This window comes from Ascaphus truei, unplaced genomic scaffold (genome assembly GCF_040206685.1).
Source record: "Ascaphus truei isolate aAscTru1 unplaced genomic scaffold, aAscTru1.hap1 HAP1_SCAFFOLD_325, whole genome shotgun sequence".
In the NCBI taxonomy this organism is placed as follows: Eukaryota; Metazoa; Chordata; class Amphibia; order Anura; family Ascaphidae; genus Ascaphus; species Ascaphus truei.
The window spans coordinates 114,491-135,085 of record NW_027456235.1 but is presented as its reverse complement, the minus strand read 5'-3'; the positions used below and the strand labels follow the sequence as shown (position 1 = coordinate 135,085).

General features: G+C 35.3%; 8 non-coding genes across 8 annotated transcripts; 1 reads left to right on the top strand and 7 right to left on the bottom strand.

The window, feature by feature from the left end:
- Positions 1 to 494: 494 nt before the first annotated feature.
- Positions 495 to 567, bottom strand: TRNAM-CAU (transfer RNA methionine (anticodon CAU)). Its single transcript has one exon. It is a non-coding gene; the product is annotated as a tRNA-Met (tRNA).
- Positions 568 to 2,811: 2,244 nt separating this feature from the next.
- TRNAM-CAU (transfer RNA methionine (anticodon CAU)) lies at positions 2,812 to 2,884 on the bottom strand. The gene has a single exon. It is a non-coding gene; the product is annotated as a tRNA-Met (tRNA).
- A 2,228-nt stretch (positions 2,885 to 5,112) lies between these two features.
- On the bottom strand, positions 5,113 to 5,185 carry TRNAM-CAU (transfer RNA methionine (anticodon CAU)). The gene has a single exon. It is a non-coding gene; the product is annotated as a tRNA-Met (tRNA).
- A 4,116-nt stretch (positions 5,186 to 9,301) lies between these two features.
- TRNAM-CAU (transfer RNA methionine (anticodon CAU)) lies at positions 9,302 to 9,374 on the bottom strand. The gene has a single exon. It is a non-coding gene; the product is annotated as a tRNA-Met (tRNA).
- Positions 9,375 to 11,663: 2,289 nt separating this feature from the next.
- TRNAM-CAU (transfer RNA methionine (anticodon CAU)) lies at positions 11,664 to 11,736 on the bottom strand. Its single transcript has one exon. It is a non-coding gene; the product is annotated as a tRNA-Met (tRNA).
- Positions 11,737 to 12,500: 764 nt separating this feature from the next.
- On the top strand, positions 12,501 to 12,573 carry TRNAR-CCU (transfer RNA arginine (anticodon CCU)). Its single transcript has one exon. It is a non-coding gene; the product is annotated as a tRNA-Arg (tRNA).
- Positions 12,574 to 17,883: 5,310 nt separating this feature from the next.
- TRNAM-CAU (transfer RNA methionine (anticodon CAU)) lies at positions 17,884 to 17,956 on the bottom strand. Its single transcript has one exon. It is a non-coding gene; the product is annotated as a tRNA-Met (tRNA).
- Positions 17,957 to 20,121: 2,165 nt separating this feature from the next.
- Positions 20,122 to 20,194, bottom strand: TRNAM-CAU (transfer RNA methionine (anticodon CAU)). The gene has a single exon. It is a non-coding gene; the product is annotated as a tRNA-Met (tRNA).
- Positions 20,195 to 20,595: the final 401 nt, after the last annotated feature.

The following is a 20,595-nucleotide window of genomic DNA, read 5'->3' as shown; positions in this document are numbered from 1 at the left end:
TTCTGTGTTTTCTGTGTTTTCTGTGTTTTCTGTGTTTTCTGTGTTTTCTGTGTTTTCTGTGTTTTCTGTGTTTTCTGTGTTTTCTGTGTTTTCTGTGTTTTCTGTGTATATTTTATTACAGACTAGTCTGAACAAGAAATATAAATATTCTGTTTCTCATGTGAATAACATTGATATATTCATACAAAATACAAACTATTTACTACCATAAATGCAAATGTGACCAAAAAAGAAATACATTTGTATTACATAATAAAAAAAATAATAATGTGAAGGTATGAAATAGAAAAAGGTTAATGTGAATGAACTTAAAATGTATTGAATAATAAATGTGTTAAGATATTTTTAAGACACTAATCAGATATTATAATTAACAATGGTAACATAAAAGTCATACAAAAATATTCATACAAAATACAAAATATTTACTTCTATAAATGCAAATGTGAACAAAAAGGAAATTAATTTGTATTAAAAAAATAAATGAAAAATAATGCCCCATGTGAGGATCGAACTCACGACCTTCAGATTATGAGACTGACGCGCTACCTACTGCGCTAACGAGGCATATAAAAAGACATCAACAAGTTCCCTGAATCAATATCACATTTGAAAAAGCTGGTTTTAAGCACACTGTAACTATGTCCTATATCAATGTCTATATATAATAGAATAATATATACAATATATAATAATATCTGTAGTGCTGGAATATAGTGCAGGAATATTGTGCTGGACGATTTATCAAGAATCTCTATCTTTCTCTAGAATAGATATCCTTCTATTTTTCAATAAAACACTTTTTTGCTAAATAAAAATAAATAAATAAAAAAAAAATACCCAATACTGACACATTGTAACAGATTATTTTAAACTTTGCCCACCAAGCTGAACCTGTCATAACTGACCATTCATGTTCAATCTTTTTTAATTTACCCTGTTCCTCTTGAGAAACAATTTCTCCTTCTTTTAATTGTTTTTCTAGAACTGGAAGTTAACCTTCTTCTTTCTTAATTTCTTCAGTCCATTTCTCCCAAGGAAACTCATTTATTTTAGATATATTAAATTGTAATAGAAGTATATTTAGATCTCGCGAGAGAATTTGTGACATATTGACCTGGATCTCATGTAAATATATTCCTATTGGATTTCCTCTAATACAATAATATATTTTAATAAAACATTGGGAAAGTTTACACATAGGAAATTATTCTTTCACTATTTCATTATTCTCAATACGACCTAAAATGAAGTGTGATTATGAAAGCATGAGTGATAAATAATCTTGGCCTGGTGTGATAAACAAATTAATTTAGAATTCAAATGTAAACAAGCAATAAGATTTACATGTTCAAATCTTGATTGAATGGTGTAAAAAAAAATCAGGACATTGGAGATTAGAAAATAATAATTGAGTATTGCTAATGGGTATTCCTTGCACTGTCATAGGAAGTAAAACTCTTTCTTTTCCTAGTATGGGTATTAAAGAATTATTTGTACATACATAATTTTTACATTCCAACCACGTATTTACCCTTAAATCTGAATGATTTAGAACAAATACACATTTTTCTGGCAAACGTTGTCGTATTCCTAGGATGCCATACACCCTTGTACTTTTTTCCCAATAGTAATAGAAATAATAGACTTTTGTTCTTTTTCCTAACAAGTGAAAACATATTTAGTCCCATAGGTGATTCTTTGCTTTAAAACACAATATTTTTGCATATTTAGAGCCCAGCTGACTACATACATTGGATATATAATCAACAGTGTCACCATGTGGTAGGTATTGTTACCAATATTGTCCTGGAACAGGATTGCATATTTTCTGTATATTTGTCTCTGCTCTCACACTGTCAGCTCTCCCCAGGGAAGTTACATGTTTTTTCCCAGCTCTGAAGAAGCCAGAGCTGTGTATATTGCAACATAGTTGTTACAAGTAATACCCTTTACACAGCTTCTAGTCAGTTGCCCTGGCAACCTCCCAAAGCTCATATTTGAGTATGTTTTAGTCCTCGCCCCCTGCTTTATCTGCATATTGTTATGCCCCTTAGTGTGTTCCTGTTTGTCAGGAAAGTGTGCTCCCTCTTTTCAACAAGCAGCCAAAGTGAGTAGACACATCTTCCACTGCTCCCTCAGAAAGGAAATCCATATTTACCTGTATAATTACAGGAAGAAGGATCACATTGGATCTGTCGTAACCTGGATCTGTGTATTCTGTGTATTCTGTGTATTCTGTGTATTCTGTGTATTCTGTGTATTCTGTGTATTCTGTGTTTTCTGTGTTTTCTGTGTTTTCTGTGTTTTCTGTGTTTTCTGTGTTTTCTGTGTTTTCTGTGTTTTCTGTGTTTTCTGTGTTTTCTGTGTTTTCTGTGTTTTCTGTGTTTTCTGTGTTTTCTGTGTTTTCTGTGTTTTCTGTGTATATTTTATTACAGACTAGTCTGAACAAGAAATATAAATATTCTGTTTCTCATGTGAATAACATTGATATATTCATACAAAATACAAACTATTTACTACCATAAATGCAAATGTGACCAAAAAAGAAATACATTTGTATTACATAATAAAAAAAATAATAATGTGAAGGTATGAAATAGAAAAAGGTTAATGTGAATGAACTTAAAATGTATTGAATAATAAATGTGTTAAGATATTTTTAAGACACTAATCAGATATTATAATTAACAATGGTAACATAAAAGTCATACAAAAATATTCATACAAAATACAAAATATTTACTTCTATAAATGCAAATGTGAACAAAAAGGAAATTAATTTGTATTAAAAAAATAAATGAAAAATAATGCCCCATGTGAGGATCGAACTCACGCCCTTCAGATAATGAGACTGACGCGCTACCTACTGCGCTAACGAGGCATATAAAAAGACATCAACAAGTTCCCTGAATCAATATCACATTTGAAAAAGCTGGTTTTAAGCACGCTGTAACTATGTCCTATATCAATGTCTATATATAATAGAATAATATATACAATATATAATAATATCTGTAGTGCTGGAATATAGTGCAGGAATATTGTGCTGGACGATTTATCAAGAATCTCTATCTTTCTCTAGAATAGATATCCTTCTATTTTTCAATAAAACACTTTTTTGCTAAATAAAAATAAATAAATTTAAAAAAAAATACCCAATACTGACACATTGTAACAGATTATTTTAAACTTTGCCCACCAAGCTGAACCTGTCATAACTGACCATTCATGTTCAATCTTTTTTAATTTACCCTGTTCCTCTTGAGAAACAATTTCTCCTTCTTTTAATTGTTTTTCTAGAACTGGAAGTTAACCTTCTTCTTTCTTAATTTCTTCAGTCCATTTCTCCCAAGGAAACTCATTTATTTTAGATATATTAAATTGTAATAGAAGTATATTTAGATCTCGCGAGAGAATTTGTGACATATTGACCTGGATCTCATGTAAATATATTCCTATTGGATTTCCTCTAATACAATAATATATTTTAATAAAACATTGGGAAAGTTTACACATAGGAAATTATTCTTTCACTATTTCATTATTCTCAATACGACCTAAAATGAAGTGTGATTATGAAAGCATGAGTGATAAATAATCTTGGCCTGGTGTGATAAACAAATTAATTTAGAATTCAAATGTAAACAAGCAATAAGATTTACATGTTCAAATCTTGATGGAATGGTGTAAAAAAAAAATCAGGACATTGGAGATTAGAAAATAATAATTGAGTATTGCTAATGGGTATTCCTTGCACTGTCATAGGAAGTAAAACTCTTTCTTTTCCTAGTATGGGTATTAAAGAATTATTTGTACATACATAATTTTTACATTCCAACCACGTATTTACCCTTAAATCTGAATGATTTAGAACAAATACACATTTTTCTGGCAAACGTTGTCGTATTCCTAGGATGCCATACACCCTTGTACTTTTTTCCCAATAGTAATAGAAATAATAGACTTTTGTTCTTTTTCCTAACAAGTGAAAACATATTTAGTCCCATAGGTGATTCTTTGCTTTAAAACACAATATTTTTGCATATTTAGAGCCCAGCTGACTACATACATTGGATATATAATCAACAGTGCCACCATGTAGTAGGTATTGTTACCAATATTGTCCTGGAACAGGATTGCATATTTTCTGTATATTTGTCTCTGCTCTCACACTGTCAGCTCTCCCCAGGGAAGTTACATGTTTTTTCCCAGCTCTGAAGAAGCCAGAGCTGTGTATATTGCAACATAGTTGTTACAAGTAATACCCTTTACACAGCTTCTAGTCAGTTGCCCTGGCAACCTCCCAAAGCTCATATTTGAGTATGTTTTAGTCCTCGCCCCCTGCTTTATCTGCATATTGTTATGCCCCTTAGTGTGTTCCTGTTTGTCAGGAAAGTGTGCTCCCTCTTTTCAACAAGCAGCCAAAGTGAGTAAACACATCTTCCACTGCTCCCTCAGAAAGGAAATCCATATTTACCTGTATAATTACAGGAAGAAGGATCACATTGGATCTGTCGTAACCTGGATCTGTGTATTCTGTGTATTCTGTGTATTCTGTGTTTTCTGTGTTTTCTGTGTTTTCTGTGTTTTCTGTGTTTTCTGTGTTTTCTGTGTTTTCTGTGTTTTCTGTGTTTTCTGTGTTTTCTGTGTTTTCTGTGTTTTCTGTGTTTTCTGTGTTTTCTGTGTTTTCTGTGTTTTCTGTGTTTTCTGTGTTTTCTGTGTATATTTTATTACAGACTAGTCTGAACAAGAAATATAAATATTCTGTTTCTCATGTGAATAACATTGATATATTCATACAAAATACAAACTATTTACTACCATAAATGCAAATGTGACCAAAAAAGAAATACATTTGTATTACATAATAAAAAAAATAATAATGTGAAGGTATGAAATAGAAAAAGGTTAATGTGAATGAACTTAAAATGTATTGAATAATAAATGTGTTAAGATATTTTTAAGACACTAATCAGATATTATAATTAACAATGGTAACATAAAAGTCATACAAAAATATTCATACAAAATACAAAATATTTACTACTATAAATGCAAATGTGAACAAAAAGGAAATTAATTTGTATTAAAAAAATAAATGAAAAATAATGCCCCATGTGAGGATCGAACTCACGACCTTCAGATTATGAGACTGACGCGCTACCTACTGCGCTAACGAGGCATATAAAAAGACATCAACAAGTTCCCTGAATCAATATCACATTTGAAAAAGCTGGTTTTAAGCACACTGTAACTATGTCCTATATCAATGTCTATATATAATAGAATAATATATACAATATATAATAATATCTGTAGTGCTGGAATATAGTGCAGGAATATTGTGCTGGACGATTTATCAAGAATCTCTATCTTTCTCTAGAATAGATATCCTTCTATTTTTCAATAAAACACTTTTTTGCTAAATAAAAATAAATAAATAAAAAAAAAAAAACCCAATACTGACACATTGTAACAGATTATTTTAAACTTTGCCCACCAAGCTGAACCTGTCATAACTGACCATTCATGTTCAATCTTTTTTAATTTACCCTGTTCCTCTTGAGAAACAATTTCTCCTTCTTTTAATTGTTTTTCTAGAACTGGAAGTTAAACTTCTTCTTTCTTAATTTCTTCAGTCCATTTCTCCCAAGGAAACTCATTTATTTTAGATATATTAAATTGTAATAGAAGTATATTTAGATCTCGCGAGAGAATTTGTGACATATTGACCTGGATCTCATGTAAATATATTCCTATTGGATTTCCTCTAATACAATAATATATTTTAATAAAACATTGGGAAAGTTTACACATAGGAAATTATTCTTTCACTATTTCATTATTCTCAATACGACCTAAAATGAAGTGTGATTATGAAAGCATGAGTGATAAATAATCTTGGCCTGGTGTGATAAACAAATTAATTTAGAATTCAAATGTAAACAAGCAATAAGATTTACATGTTCAAATCTTGATGGAATGGTGTAAAAAAAAAATCAGGACATTGGAGATTAGAAAATAATAATTGAGTATTGCTAATGGGTATTCCTTGCACTGTCATAGGAAGTAAAACTCTTTCTTTTCCTAGTATGGGTATTAAAGAATTATTTGTACATACATAATTTTTACATTCCAACCACGTATTTACCCTTAAATCTGAATGATTTAGAACAAATACACATTTTTCTGGCAAACGTTGTCGTATTCCTAGGATGCCATACACCCTTGTACTTTTTTCCCAATAGTAATAGAAATAATAGACTTTTTGTTCTTTTTCCTAACAAGTGAAAACATATTTAGTCCCATAGGTGATTCTTTGCTTTAAAACACAATATTTTTGCATATTTAGAGCCCAGCTGACTACATACACTGGATATATAATCAACAGTGCCACCATGTGGTAGGTATTGTTACCAATATTGTCCTGGAACAGGATTGCATATTTTCTGTATATTTGTCTCTGCTCTCACACTGTCAGCTCTCCCCAGGGAAGTTACATGTTTTTTCCCAGCTCTGAAGAAGCCAGAGCTGTGTATATTGCAACATAGTTGTTACAAGTAATACCCTTTACACAGCTTCTAGTCAGTTGCCCTGGCAACCTCCCAAAGCTCATATTTGAGTATGTTTTAGTCCTCGCCCCCTGCTTTATCTGCATATTGTTATGCCCCTTAGTGTGTTCCTGTTTGTCAGGAAAGTGTGCTCCCTCTTTTCAACAAGCAGCCAAAGTGAGTAGACACATCTTCCACTGCTCCCTCAGAAAGGAAATCCTTTTTACTTTCCCCTCAGAGAGGCACTTCCACATAGCAGGACACCTTTCTCTCATCAAGCAATTCTCCTCACAAGGGTCATCTGCTATTACAATCCACATACAAGAACTTATATACTCCTGTTATAACTGCTATAACTCCCTCAATAAAGTTGAAGAAAATAGAAGGACTTTGTGTGCTGTAAAAGGGGACGAGTTAAGCTACATGGACTTACTCACATGCCACATATGAGCCTGGGTCCAGAATAGATATCCTTCTATTTTTCAATAAAACACTTATTTGCTAATTAGATAATGAGACTGACGCGCTACCTACTGCGCTAACGAGGCATATAAAAAGACATCAACAAGTTCCCTGAATCAATATCACATTTGAAAAAGCTGGTTTTAAGCACACTGTAACTATGTCCTATATCAATGTCTATATATAATAGAATAATATATACAATATATAATAATATCTGTAGTGCTGGAATATAGTGCAGGAATATTGTGCTGGACGATTTATCAAGAATCTCTATCTTTCTCTAGAATAGATATCCTTCTATTTTTCAATAAAACACTTTTTTGCTAAATAAAAATAAATAAATAAAAAAAAAAATACCCAATACTGACACATTGTAACAGATTATTTTAAACTTTGCCCACCAAGCTGAACCTGTCATAACTGACCATTCATGTTCAATCTTTTTTAATTTACCCTGTTCCTCTTGAGAAACAATTTCTCCTTCTTTTAATTGTTTTTCTAGAACTGGAAGTTAACCTTCTTCTTTCTTAATTTCTTCAGTCCATTTCTCCCAAGGAAACTCATTTATTTTAGATATATTAAATTGTAATAGAAGTATATTTAGATCTCGCGAGAGAATTTGTGACATATTGACCTGGATCTCATGTAAATATATTCCTATTGGATTTCCTCTAATACAATAATATATTTTAATAAAACATTGGGAAAGTTTACACATAGGAAATTATTCTTTCACTATTTCATTATTCTCAATACGACCTAAAATGAAGTGTGATTATGAAAGCATGAGTGATAAATAATCTTGGCCTGGTGTGATAAACAAATTAATTTAGAATTCAAATGTAAACAAGCAATAAGATTTACATGTTCAAATCTTGATGGAATGGTGTAAAAAAAAATCAGGACATTGGAGATTAGAAAATAATAATTGAGTATTGCTAATGGGTATTCCTTGCACTGTCATAGGAAGTAAAACTCTTTCTTTTCCTAGTATGGGTATTAAAGAATTATTTGTACATACATAATTTTTACATTCCAACCACGTATTTACCCTTAAATCTGAATGATTTAGAACAAATACACATTTTTCTGGCAAACGTTGTCGTATTCCTAGGATGCCATACACCCTTGTACTTTTTTCCCAATAGTAATAGAAATAATAGACTTTTGTTCTTTTTCCTAACAAGTGAAAACATATTTAGTCCCATAGGTGATTCTTTGCTTTAAAACACAATATTTTTGCATATTTAGAGCCCAGCTGACTACATACATTGGATATATAATCAACAGTGCCACCATGTAGTAGGTATTGTTACCAATATTGTCCTGGAACAGGATTGCATATTTTCTGTATATTTGTCTCTGCTCTCACACTGTCAGCTCTCCCCAGGGAAGTTACATGTTTTTCCCAGCTCTGAAGAAGCCAGAGCTGTGTATATTGCAACATAGTTGTTACAAGTAATACCCTTTACACAGCTTCTAGTCAGTTGCCCTGGCAACCTCCCAAAGCTCATATTTGAGTATGTTTTAGTCCTCGCCCCCTGCTTTATCTGCATATTGTTATGCCCCTTAGTGTGTTCCTGTTTGTCAGGAAAGTGTGCTCCCTCTTTTCAACAAGCAGCCAAAGTGAGTAGACACATCTTCCACTGCTCCCTCAGAAAGGAAATCCATATTTACCTGTATAATTACAGGAAGAAGGATCACATTGGATCTGTCGTAACCTGGATCTGTGTATTCTGTGTATTCTGTGTATTCTGTGTTTTCTGTGTTTTCTGTGTTTTCTGTGTTTTCTGTGTTTTCTGTGTTTTCTGTGTTTTCTGTGTTTTCTGTGTTTTCTGTGTTTTCTGTGTTTTCTGTGTTTTCTGTGTTTTCTGTGTTTTCTGTGTTTTCTGTGTATATTTTATTACAGACTAGTCTGAACAAGAAATATAAATATTCTGTTTCTCATGTGAATAACATTGATATATTCATACAAAATACAAACTATTTACTACCATAAATGCAAATGTGACCAAAAAAGAAATACATTTGTATTACATAATAAAAAAAATAATAATGTGAAGGTATGAAATAGAAAAAGGTTAATGTGAATGAACTTAAAATGTATTGAATAATAAATGTGTTAAGATATTTTTAAGACACTAATCAGATATTATAATTAACAATGGTAACATAAAAGTCATACAAAAATATTCATACAAAATACAAAATATTTACTTCTATAAATGCAAATGTGAACAAAAAGGAAATTAATTTGTATTAAAAAAATAAATGAAAAATAATGCCCCATGTGAGGATCGAACTCACGACCTTCAGATTATGAGACTGACGCGCTACCTACTGCGCTAACGAGGCATATAAAAAGACATCAACAAGTTCCCTGAATCAATATCACATTTGAAAAAGCTGGTTTTAAGCACACTGTAACTATGTCCTATATCAATGTCTATATATAATAGAATAATATATACAATATATAATAATATCTGTAGTGCTGGAATATAGTGCAGGAATATTGTGCTGGACGATTTATCAAGAATCTCTATCTTTCTCTAGAATAGATATCCTTCTATTTTTCAATAAAACACTTTTTTGCTAAATAAAAATAAATAAATAAAAAAAAAAATACCCAATACTGACACATTGTAACAGATTATTTTAAACTTTGCCCACCAAGCTGAACCTGTCATAACTGACCATTCATGTTCAATCTTTTTTAATTTACCCTGTTCCTCTTGAGAAACAATTTCTCCTTCTTTTAATTGTTTTTCTAGAACTGGAAGTTAACCTTCTTCTTTCTTAATTTCTTCAGTCCATTTCTCCCAAGGAAACTCATTTATTTTAGATATATTAAATTGTAATAGAAGTATATTTAGATCTCGCGAGAGAATTTGTGACATATTGACCTGGATCTCATGTAAATATATTCCTATTGGATTTCCTCTAATACAATAATATATTTTAATAAAACATTGGGAAAGTTTACACATAGGAAATTATTCTTTCACTATTTCATTATTCTCAATACGACCTAAAATGAAGTGTGATTATGAAAGCATGAGTGATAAATAATCTTGGCCTGGTGTGATAAACAAATTAATTTAGAATTCAAATGTAAACAAGCAATAAGATTTACATGTTCAAATCTTGATGGAATGGTGTAAAAAAAATCAGGACATTGGAGATTAGAAAATAATAATTGAGTATTGCTAATGGGTATTCCTTGCACTGTCATAGGAAGTAAAACTCTTTCTTTTCCTAGTATGGGTATTAAAGAATTATTTGTACATACATAATTTTTACATTCCAACCACGTATTTACCCTTAAATCTGAATGATTTAGAACAAATACACATTTTTCTGGCAAACGTTGTCGTATTCCTAGGATGCCATACACCCTTGTACTTTTTTCCCAATAGTAATAGAAATAATAGACTTTTGTTCTTTTTCCTAACAAGTGAAAACATATTTAGTCCCATAGGTGATTCTTTGCTTTAAAACACAATATTTTTGCATATTTAGAGCCCAGCTGACTACATACATTGGATATATAATCAACAGTGCCACCATGTGGTAGGTATTGTTACCAATATTGTCCTGGAACAGGATTGCATATTTTCTGTATATTTGTCTCTGCTCTCACACTGTCAGCTCTCCCCAGGGAAGTTACATGTTTTTTCCCAGCTCTGAAGAAGCCAGAGCTGTGTATATTGCAACATAGTTGTTACAAGTAATACCCTTTACACAGCTTCTAGTCAGTTGCCCTGGCAACCTCCCAAAGCTCATATTTGAGTATGTTTTAGTCCTCGCCCCCTGCTTTATCTGCATATTGTTATGCCCCTTAGTGTGTTCCTGTTTGTCAGGAAAGTGTGCTCCCTCTTTTCAACAAGCAGCCAAAGTGAGTAGACACATCTTCCACTGCTCCCTCAGAAAGGAAATCCATATTTACCTGTATAATTACAGGAAGAAGGATCACATTGGATCTGTCGTAACCTGGATCTGTGTATTCTGTGTATTCTGTGTATTCTGTGTATTCTGTGTATTCTGTGTATTCTGTGTATTCTGTGTATTCTGTGTTTTCTGTGTATTCTGTGTATTCTGTGTTTTCTGTGTTTTCTGTGTTTTCTGTGTTTTCTGTGTTTTCTGTGTTTTCTGTGTTTTCTGTGTTTTCTGTGTTTTCTGTGTTTTCTGTGTTTTCTGTGTTTTCTGTGTTTTCTGTGTTTTCTGTGTTTTCTGTGTTTTCTGTGTTTTCTGTGTATATTTTATTACAGACTAGTCTGAACAAGAAATATAAATATTCTGTTTCTCATGTGAATAACATTGATATATTCATACAAAATACAAACTATTTACTACCATAAATGCAAATGTGACCAAAAAAGAAATACATTTGTATTACATAATAAAAAAAATAATAATGTGAAGGTATGAAATAGAAAAAGGTTAATGTGAATGAACTTAAAATGTATTGAATAATAAATGTGTTAAGATATTTTTAAGACACTAATCAGATATTATAATTAACAATGGTAACATAAAAGTCATACAAAAATATTCATACAAAATACAAAATATTTACTACTATAAATGCAAATGTGAACAAAAAGGAAATTAATTTGTATTAAAAAAATAAATGAAAAATAATGCCCCATGTGAGGATCGAACTCACGACCTTCAGATTATGAGACTGACGCGCTACCTACTGCGCTAACGAGGCATATAAAAAGACATCAACAAGTTCCCTGAATCAATATCACATTTGAAAAAGCTGGTTTTAAGCACACTGTTGCCCTGGCAACCTCCCAAAGCTCATATTTGAGTATGTTTTAGTCCTCGCCCCCTGCTTTATCTGCATATTGTTATGCCCCTTAGTGTGTTCCTGTTTGTCAGGAAAGTGTGCTCCCTCTTTTCAACAAGCAGCCAAAGTGAGTAGACACATCTTCCACTGCTCCCTCAGAAAGGAAATCCTTTTTACTTTCCCCTCAGAGAGGCACTTCCACATAGCAGGACACCTTTCTCTCATCAAGCAATTCTCCTCACAAGGGACATCTGCTATTACAATCCACATACAAGAACTTATATACTCCTGTTATAACTGCTATAACTCCCTCAATAAAGTTGAAGAAAATAGAAGGACTTTGTGTGCTGTAAAAGGGGATGAGTTAAGCTACATGGACTTACTCACATGCCACATATGAGCCTGGGTCCAGAATAGATATCCTTCTATTTTTCAATAAAACACTATTTGCTAAATAAAACTTGCGTTGGCCGGGAATCGAACCCCGGTCAACTGCTTGGAAGGCAGCTATGCTCACCACTATACCACCAACGCATAGTGCTAGCATGTCTGTAGTGTATAAATAAAGTGCAGGAATATAGTGCTGGACTATTTATTAAGAATTTCTATCTTTCTCTGTTCAATTACCCAGATACAATTACCACAAACCCGCAAGATACAATGTTATAAGGCATTTGACATCAGCCCCAGTGGCCTAATGGATAAGGCACTGGCCTCCTAAGCCAGGGATTGTGGGTTCAAGTCCCATCTGGGGTGGCTACATTTTATCCACAAAGAGTAAGTTTTTATTTAAAAACATATTCAGTCCGGTGTTACTTATCATTAATAAATTAGACAACAATTCCAAATATGTTTTCATACAGACCAAGCAATCTGACGTATTTTACCCAGGTGCAGACAGGATTGCAGGATCTTATTCAAAAGCATGGTGCGGCCTTCTCTGTCTTCTCCCATGCAAATTCATCTTTTCCCCTGCAGCTCCAGCTAAAATGGCTGCACGGCGGCAAATGACAATGGGACGCGGTGACGTCATGAAGTCACGCGGTGTCTCGTAATGTGGTTCCACATGACGTCATGACAAAAGATAGGTGAGCCCAATGCTACATCCAATTGACAAAACATATATGGTAATAAGTATAAAGTTAAATACTTCAATAATAATATTTTTTTGGTTATTTAGTTAAACCCTTTGGCCAAAGCGTCAAAAGCCTACTTACCAGGGTGCAGACAAGATTACAGGATCCTATTTTTCCTAAAAATGTGTATATTTAAATACAAAAAAAAAGAAAAATGCACAAAGCTACTTCCAATGTGACAAAAATACACACTGCAATAGCTATATATATCTTGTAAAAGGGTCATTTCGTTTAATCCTTAAGCCTGCTGCCACTTACAAGGCAGGACGTTAGCAGGTCCAAACACTCACCTGGGTTAAAATTCGTATTTACCTGTATAATTACAGGAAGAAGGATCACATTGGATCTGTCGTAACCTGGATCTGTGTATTCTGTGTATTCTGTGTATTCTGTATATTCTGTGTTTTCTGTGTTTTCTGTGTTTTCTGTGTTTTCTGTGTTTTCTGTGTTTTCTGTGTTTTCTGTGTTTTCTGTGTTTTCTGTGTTTTCTGTGTTTTCTGTGTTTTCTGTGTTTTCTGTGTTTTCTGTGTTTTCTGTGTTTTCTGTGTTTATTTTATTACAGACTAGTCTGAACAAGAAATATAAATATTCTGTTTCTCATGTGAATAACATTGATATATTCATACAAAATACAAACTATTTACTACCATAAATGCAAATGTGACCAAAATAGAAAAAAGGAAGTTCAAAAAAGAAGTGGAAAAAGTGAACACAATCTACTGCTTCTGATTCCTGCAGTTGAACTACGCTGGAAAGGAGGTTATCATCCCACACTGCACATCTCAACACATTACTATTGCTGTGATGCCACCTTTACTTTTTATATTTACTGTAACCTCACTTATTCTCAAATTATGCACTTCCTTCCACCAGCCTCATCATGTCTCTAACTCTATTCATATTTCGCCATCTCTCCTTACTTCACCACTTCTCAGTTCACATGTACTCCTCTCTTACCTGCGTCCTCTGACACCACACAGTTATGCCGCCTGCACTAAAACACACCCCTACAAATCATCCTCTCACATTCTCTTTCTGTCCATGCTTCTCCTCCTTGCTTCTGGGGATATCTCTCCCAATCCTGGTCCCTGCCTTATTTCTACTTGCTCTCGTCCTCGCCTTCCACATGCAACTTCTACTCCTTTGGTGTCAACCCCTCTAACCTCATACCCATCCCCTGCCACCCTCCCTCCTCTCTCCCTTTCTCCTGTGCCCTTTGGAATGCTCGCTCCCTCTCTAACAAGTTCCTCTCTGTGCATGACTTCTTTCTCTCTCACTCCCTGCTTCTCTTTGCTATAACTGAGACCTGGCTCACTCAGTCTGACTCTGCTCTGGAAGCTGCCCTCTCCTATGGTGGCCTTTCCTTCTCCCACACTCCACGCCCTGGTGGCAGGGGTGGAGGCGTGGGGCTCCTGCTCTCCTCTCTCTGCCGTTACAGAACAGTTTCTATTCCCCCCTCTCTTGCTTTTCCCTCCTTCGAGGCTCTCACAGTCCAGATCTTCTCTCCTCTCCCGGTCCATGTGGCGGTCATCTATCGCCCACCTTCCTCTACTCATCCCCCTTCTGCCTTTCTCTCTCACTTTGAATCCTGGCTCTCTTTCTTTCTCTCCTCAGACTCCCCTGTTCTTCTCCTTGGGGACTTCAACTGCCACATTGATGACCCCTCTCTCCCTTGGGCTTCCCGCTTTCTTTCTCTAACCTCTTCTTTTGGCCTTTAACAGTGGACTGCAGCCAGCACCCACAAGGATGGCCACTACTTAGACCTGGTTTTCACTAAAAACTTCTCTCTCTCCGACTTCTCCATTTCCCCTTTTCCTCTCTCCGACCATCACCTCATCTCATTTTCTCTCTCTCGCTTCTCTCCATCTCCATCTCGCCCTCGTTTTTGCAGAAACCTGCGCTCTATTAACCTACCAGCTCTTGATTCCACTTTACGCTCCTCCCTCTCCTCTCTCAGTTCTGCTTCAGACCCTGACAACCTGGTCAGGAACTACAACTCTGCCTTATCTTCCTCTCTTGATCTTCATGCCCCACTTTCTCTCTGCCGTCCTCGCCCTTCTAACCCCAGACCCTGGCTAAACTCCCACACACGCATGCTGCGTTCCTCCACTCGTTCCTCTGAACGCCTCTGGAGGAAATCTCATACGCTCGCAGACTTCATTCACTACAAATTTATGCTATCCTGTTTCAACTCTGCCCTCTTTCAGGCTAAACAAACCTACTTTTCATCACTAATCAACACACACAAGTCTAACCCACGCCGTCTCTTTTCTGTCTTTGACTCTCTACTCAGACCACCCTCAGCTGCCTCCTCTTCTTCCTCCATCTCACCTCAGGACTTTGCTGACTTTTTTAAGAAAAAGGTGGAGTCCATACGGCAGAACATCCCATCTGTTGCCTCCTCCCATCCCACAATGCTTCCCAACTCTCCTCCTGTCTTTCTTGACTCTTTTTCTGCTATCTCGGAGGAGGATGTATCACTGCTGATCTCCTCTTCTCCCTCTACCACTTGCCCTCTTGATCCCATTCCCTCCCATCTCCTAAAACCTCTTGCTCCTTCTATAATCCCTATGCTCACACAGATCTTTAACTCTTCCCTCTACTCTGGTACCTTTCCTTCATCCTTCAAGCATGCAACCGTTATACCATTACTCAAAAACAGCAAGCTTGACCCTACCTGTCCTTCTAACTATCGACCTGTCTCCCTCCTGCCTTTTGCCTCCAAACTCCTTGAACGTCTTGTATTCTCTCGATTGCTACACTTTCTCAACACCTATTCTGTACTAGACCCTCTACAATCTGGCTTCCGCACTGCTCACTCTACTGAAACAGCCCTCACTAAAATAACTGACGACCTCCACGCTGCCAAAGACAGAGGTCATTACACTCTGCTCATATTACTCGACCTCTCTGCAGCATTCGACACCGTGGACCACCCTCTTCTCCTTCACATTCTCCATACTCTTGGTATTCGGAACAAAGCTTTATCCTGGATCTCCTCTTACCTCTCCCATCGTACCTTCAGTGTCTCTTTTGCTAACACCTCCTCCTCCTCTATTGATCTCTCTGTGGGGGTACCCCAGGGCTCTGTCCTGGGACCCCTTCTCTTTTCTCTCTACACACTCTCTCTAGGTGACCTAATCACATCTTTTGGGTTTAAATATCACCTCTATGCTGACGACACACAAATTTACCTTTCAACCCCTGACCTTACACCTGCTATACAGACCAAAGTTTCTGAATGCCTCTCTGGAATATCATCCTGGATGGCCATCCGCCGACTGAAACTTAACATGGCAAAAACAGAGCTCCTTATACTACCTCCCAAACCTGGCCCTACTACATCCTTCCACATTGCTATTGGAAATACGATCATTCACCCAGTAGCCAAAGCACGCTGCCTAGGGGTCACACTTGATTCCTCTCTCTCATTCTCCTCTCATATTCAAAATGTTTCTAAAACTTGTCGCTTTTTCCTCCGCAATATCACAAAGATACCCCCTTTCCTCTGTTACTCAACTGCCAAAACTCTGACTCAGGCCCTCATTCTCTCACGTCTCGATTACTGCAACCTCCTGCTGTCCGGCCTTCCTACCTCTCACCTGTCTCCCCTACAATCTATCCTAAACACTGCTGCCAGAATCACTCTACTCTTTCCTAAATCTGTCTCAGCGTCTCCCCTGCTGAAATCCCTCTCCTGGCTTCCGATTAAATCGCGTATCTCAGCGGTGCGCAATCTGTGGGGCGCGACCCCCAGGGGGGGCGCGAAACTGCCGACGGGGGGCGCGGGGTTTACAGAGGCCCCGCGCGCTTCCCGAAGGCACTTAAATTAAGTGCCGGGGGAGCTGCAGGGCCTCTGTAAACCATACTTACCCGTGGCTCCGGCGGCTTCCTCCCGGCGTCGCCATGGCAACGCGGCATCAAAATGACGCTGCGAGGTCATGTGACGTCACGTTGCTATGGCAACGTGACGTCATTACGCCGGTGCGAAGGTAAGTTGGGGTTGGGGGGGCGCGGGAGTGAGGGGACAGCCGTCAGGGGGGCGCAGGGAAAAAAGTTTGCGCCCCCCTGGCGTATCTCACACTCAATTCTACTGCTCACTTTTAAAGCTTTACATTCTTCTGCCCCTCATTACATCTCAGCCCTAATTTCTCGCTATGCACCATCACGACTCTTGCGTTCTTCTCAAGGAAGTCTTCTTACTACCCCCTTTGTATCTAAAGCTCTCTCCCACCTTAAACCTTTCTCACTTTCTGCCCCACACCTCTGGAATGCCCTTCCCCTCAATACCCGACTAGCCCCCTCGCTATCCACCTTTAAGACCCACCTTAAGACACATCTGCTTAAAGAAGCATATGAGTAGCACTGGATAATCATGGACACATGACACAAAGCTTGGCCCCCTGCAGACGCACTTACTAGTATTCCCTCCTACTGTCTCTGTACGTTCTCCCTACCTACCAATTAGATTGTAAGCTCCTCGGAGCAGGGACTCCTTCCTTAATGTTACTTTTACAGTATGTCTGAAGCACTTATTCCCATGATCTGTTATTTATATTTGTTATTTATATGACATGTATTACTACTGTGAAGCGCTATGTACATTTTATGGCGCTATACAAATAAAGACATACATACATACATACATACATACATACATACATACATACATACATTTGTATTACATAATAAAAAAAATAATAATGTGAAGGTATGAAATAGAAAAAGGTTAATGTGAATGAACTTAAAATGTATTGAATAATAAATGTGTTAAGATATTTTTAAGACACTAATCAGATATTATAATTAACAATGGTAACATAAAAGTCATACAAAAATATTCATACAAAATACAAAATATTTACTACTATAAATGCAAATGTGAACAAAAAGGAAATTAATTTGTATTAAAAAAATAAATAAAAAATAATGCCCCATGTGAGGATCGAACTCACGACCTTCAGATTATGAGACTGACGCGCTACCTACTGCGCTAACGAGGCATATAAAAAGAAATCAACAAGTTCCCTGAATCAATATCACATTTGAAAAAGCTGGTTTTAAGCACACTGTAACTATGTCCTATATCAATGTCTATATATAATAGAATAATATATACAATATATAATAATATCTGTAGTGCTGGAATATAGTGCAGGAATATTGTGCTGGACGATTTATCAAGAATCTCTATCTTTCTCTAGAATAGATATCCTTCTATTTTTCAATAAAACACTTTTTTGCTAAATAAAAATAAATAAATTAAAAAAAAATTACCCAATACTGACACATTGTAACAGATTATTTTAAACTTTGCCTACAAAGCTGAACCTGTCATAACTGACCATTCATGTTCAATCTTTTTTAATTTACCCTGTTCCTCTTGAGAAACAATTTCTCCTTCTTTTAATTGTTTTTCTAAAACTGGAAGTTAACCTTCTTCTTTCTTAATTTCTTCAGTCCATTTCTCCCAAGGAAACTCATTTATTTTAGATATATTAAATTGTAATAGAAGTATATTTAGATCTCGCGAGAGAATTTGTGACATATTGACCTGGATCTCATGTAAATATATTCCTATTGGATTTCCTCTAATACAATAATATATTTTAATTAAACATTGGGAAAGTTTACACAAAGGAAATTATTCTTTCACTATTTCATTATTCTCAATACGACCTAAAATGAAGTGTGATTATGAAAGCATGAGTGATAAATAATCTTGGCCTGGTGTGATAAACAAATTAATTTAGAATTCAAATGTAAACAAGCAATAAGATTTACATGTTCAAATCTTGATGGAATGGTGTAAAAAAAAATCAGGACATTGGAGATTAGAAAATAATAATTGAGTATTGCTAATGGGTATTCCTTGCACTGTCATAGGAAGTAAAACTCTTTCTTTTCCTAGTATGGGTATTAAAGAATTATTTGTACATACATAATTTTTACATTCCAACCACGTATTTACCCTTAAATCTGAATGATTTAGAACAAATACACATTTTTCTGGCAAACGTTGTCGTATTCCTAGGATGCCATACACCCTTGTACTTTTTTCCCAATAGTAATAGAAATAATAGACTTTTTGTTCTTTTTCCTAACAAGTGAAAACATATTTAGTCCCATAGGTGATTCTTTGCTTTAAAACACAATATTTTTGCATATTTAGAGCCCAGCTGACTACATACATTGGATATATAATCAACAGTGCCACCATGTGGTAGGTATTGTTACCAATATTGTCCTGGAACAGGATTGCATATTTTCTGTATATTTGTCTCTGCTCTCACACTGTCAGCTCTCCCCAGGGAAGTTACATGTTTTTTCCCAGCTCTGAAGAAGCCAGAGCTGTGTATATTGCAACATAGTTGTTACAAGTAATACCCTTTACACAGCTTCTAGTCAGTTGCCCTGGCAACCTCCCAAAGCTCATATTTGAGTATGTTTTAGTCCTCGCCCCCTGCTTTATCTGCATATTGTTATGCCCCTTAGTGTGTTCCTGTTTGTCAGGAAAGTGTGCTCCCTCTTTTCAACAAGCAGCCAAAGTGAGTAGACACATCTTCCACTGCTCCCTCAGAAAGGAAATCCATATTTACCTGTATAATTACAGGAAGAAGGATCACATTGGATCTGTCGTAACCTGGATCTGTGTATTCTGTGTTTTCTGTGTATTCTGTGTATTCTGTGTTTTCTGTGTTTTCTGTGTTTTCTGTGTTTTCTGTGTTTTCTGTGTTTTCTGTGTTTTCTGTGTTTTCTGTGTTTTCTGTGTTTTCTGTGTATATTTTATTACAGACTAGTCTGAACAAGAAATATAAATATTCTGTTTCTCATGTGAATAACATTGATATATTCATACAAAATACAAACTATTTACTACCATAAATGCAAATGTGACCAAAAAAGAAATACATTTGTATTACATAATAAAAAAAATAATAATTTGAAGGTATGAAATAGAAAAAGGTTAATGTGAATGAACTTAAAATGTATTGAATAATAAATGTGTTAAGATATTTTTAAGACACTAATCAGATATTATAATTAACAATGGTAACATAAAAGTCATACAAAAATATTCATACAAAATACAAAATATTTACTTCTATAAATGCAAATGTGAACAAAAAGGAAATTAATTTGTATTAAAAAAATAAATGAAAAATAATGCCCCATGTGAGGATCGAACTCACGACCTTCAGATTATGAGACTGACGCGCTACCTACTGCGCTAACGAGGCATATAAAAAGACATCAACAAGTTCCCTGAATCAATATCACATTTGAAAAAGCTGGTTTTAAGCACACTGTAACTATGTCCTATATCAATGTCTATATATAATAGAATAATATATACAATATATAATAATATCTGTAGTGCTGGAATATAGTGCAGGAATATTGTGCTGGACGATTTATCAAGAATCTCTATCTTTCTCTAGAATAGATATCCTTCTATTTTTCAATAAAACACTTTTTTGCTAAATAAAAATAAATAAATAAAAAAAAAATACCCAATACTGACACATTGTAACAGATTATTTTAAACTTTGCCCACCAAGCTGAACCTGTCATAACTGACCATTCATGTTCAATCTTTTTTAATTTACCCTGTTCCTCTTGAGAAACAATTTCTCCTTCT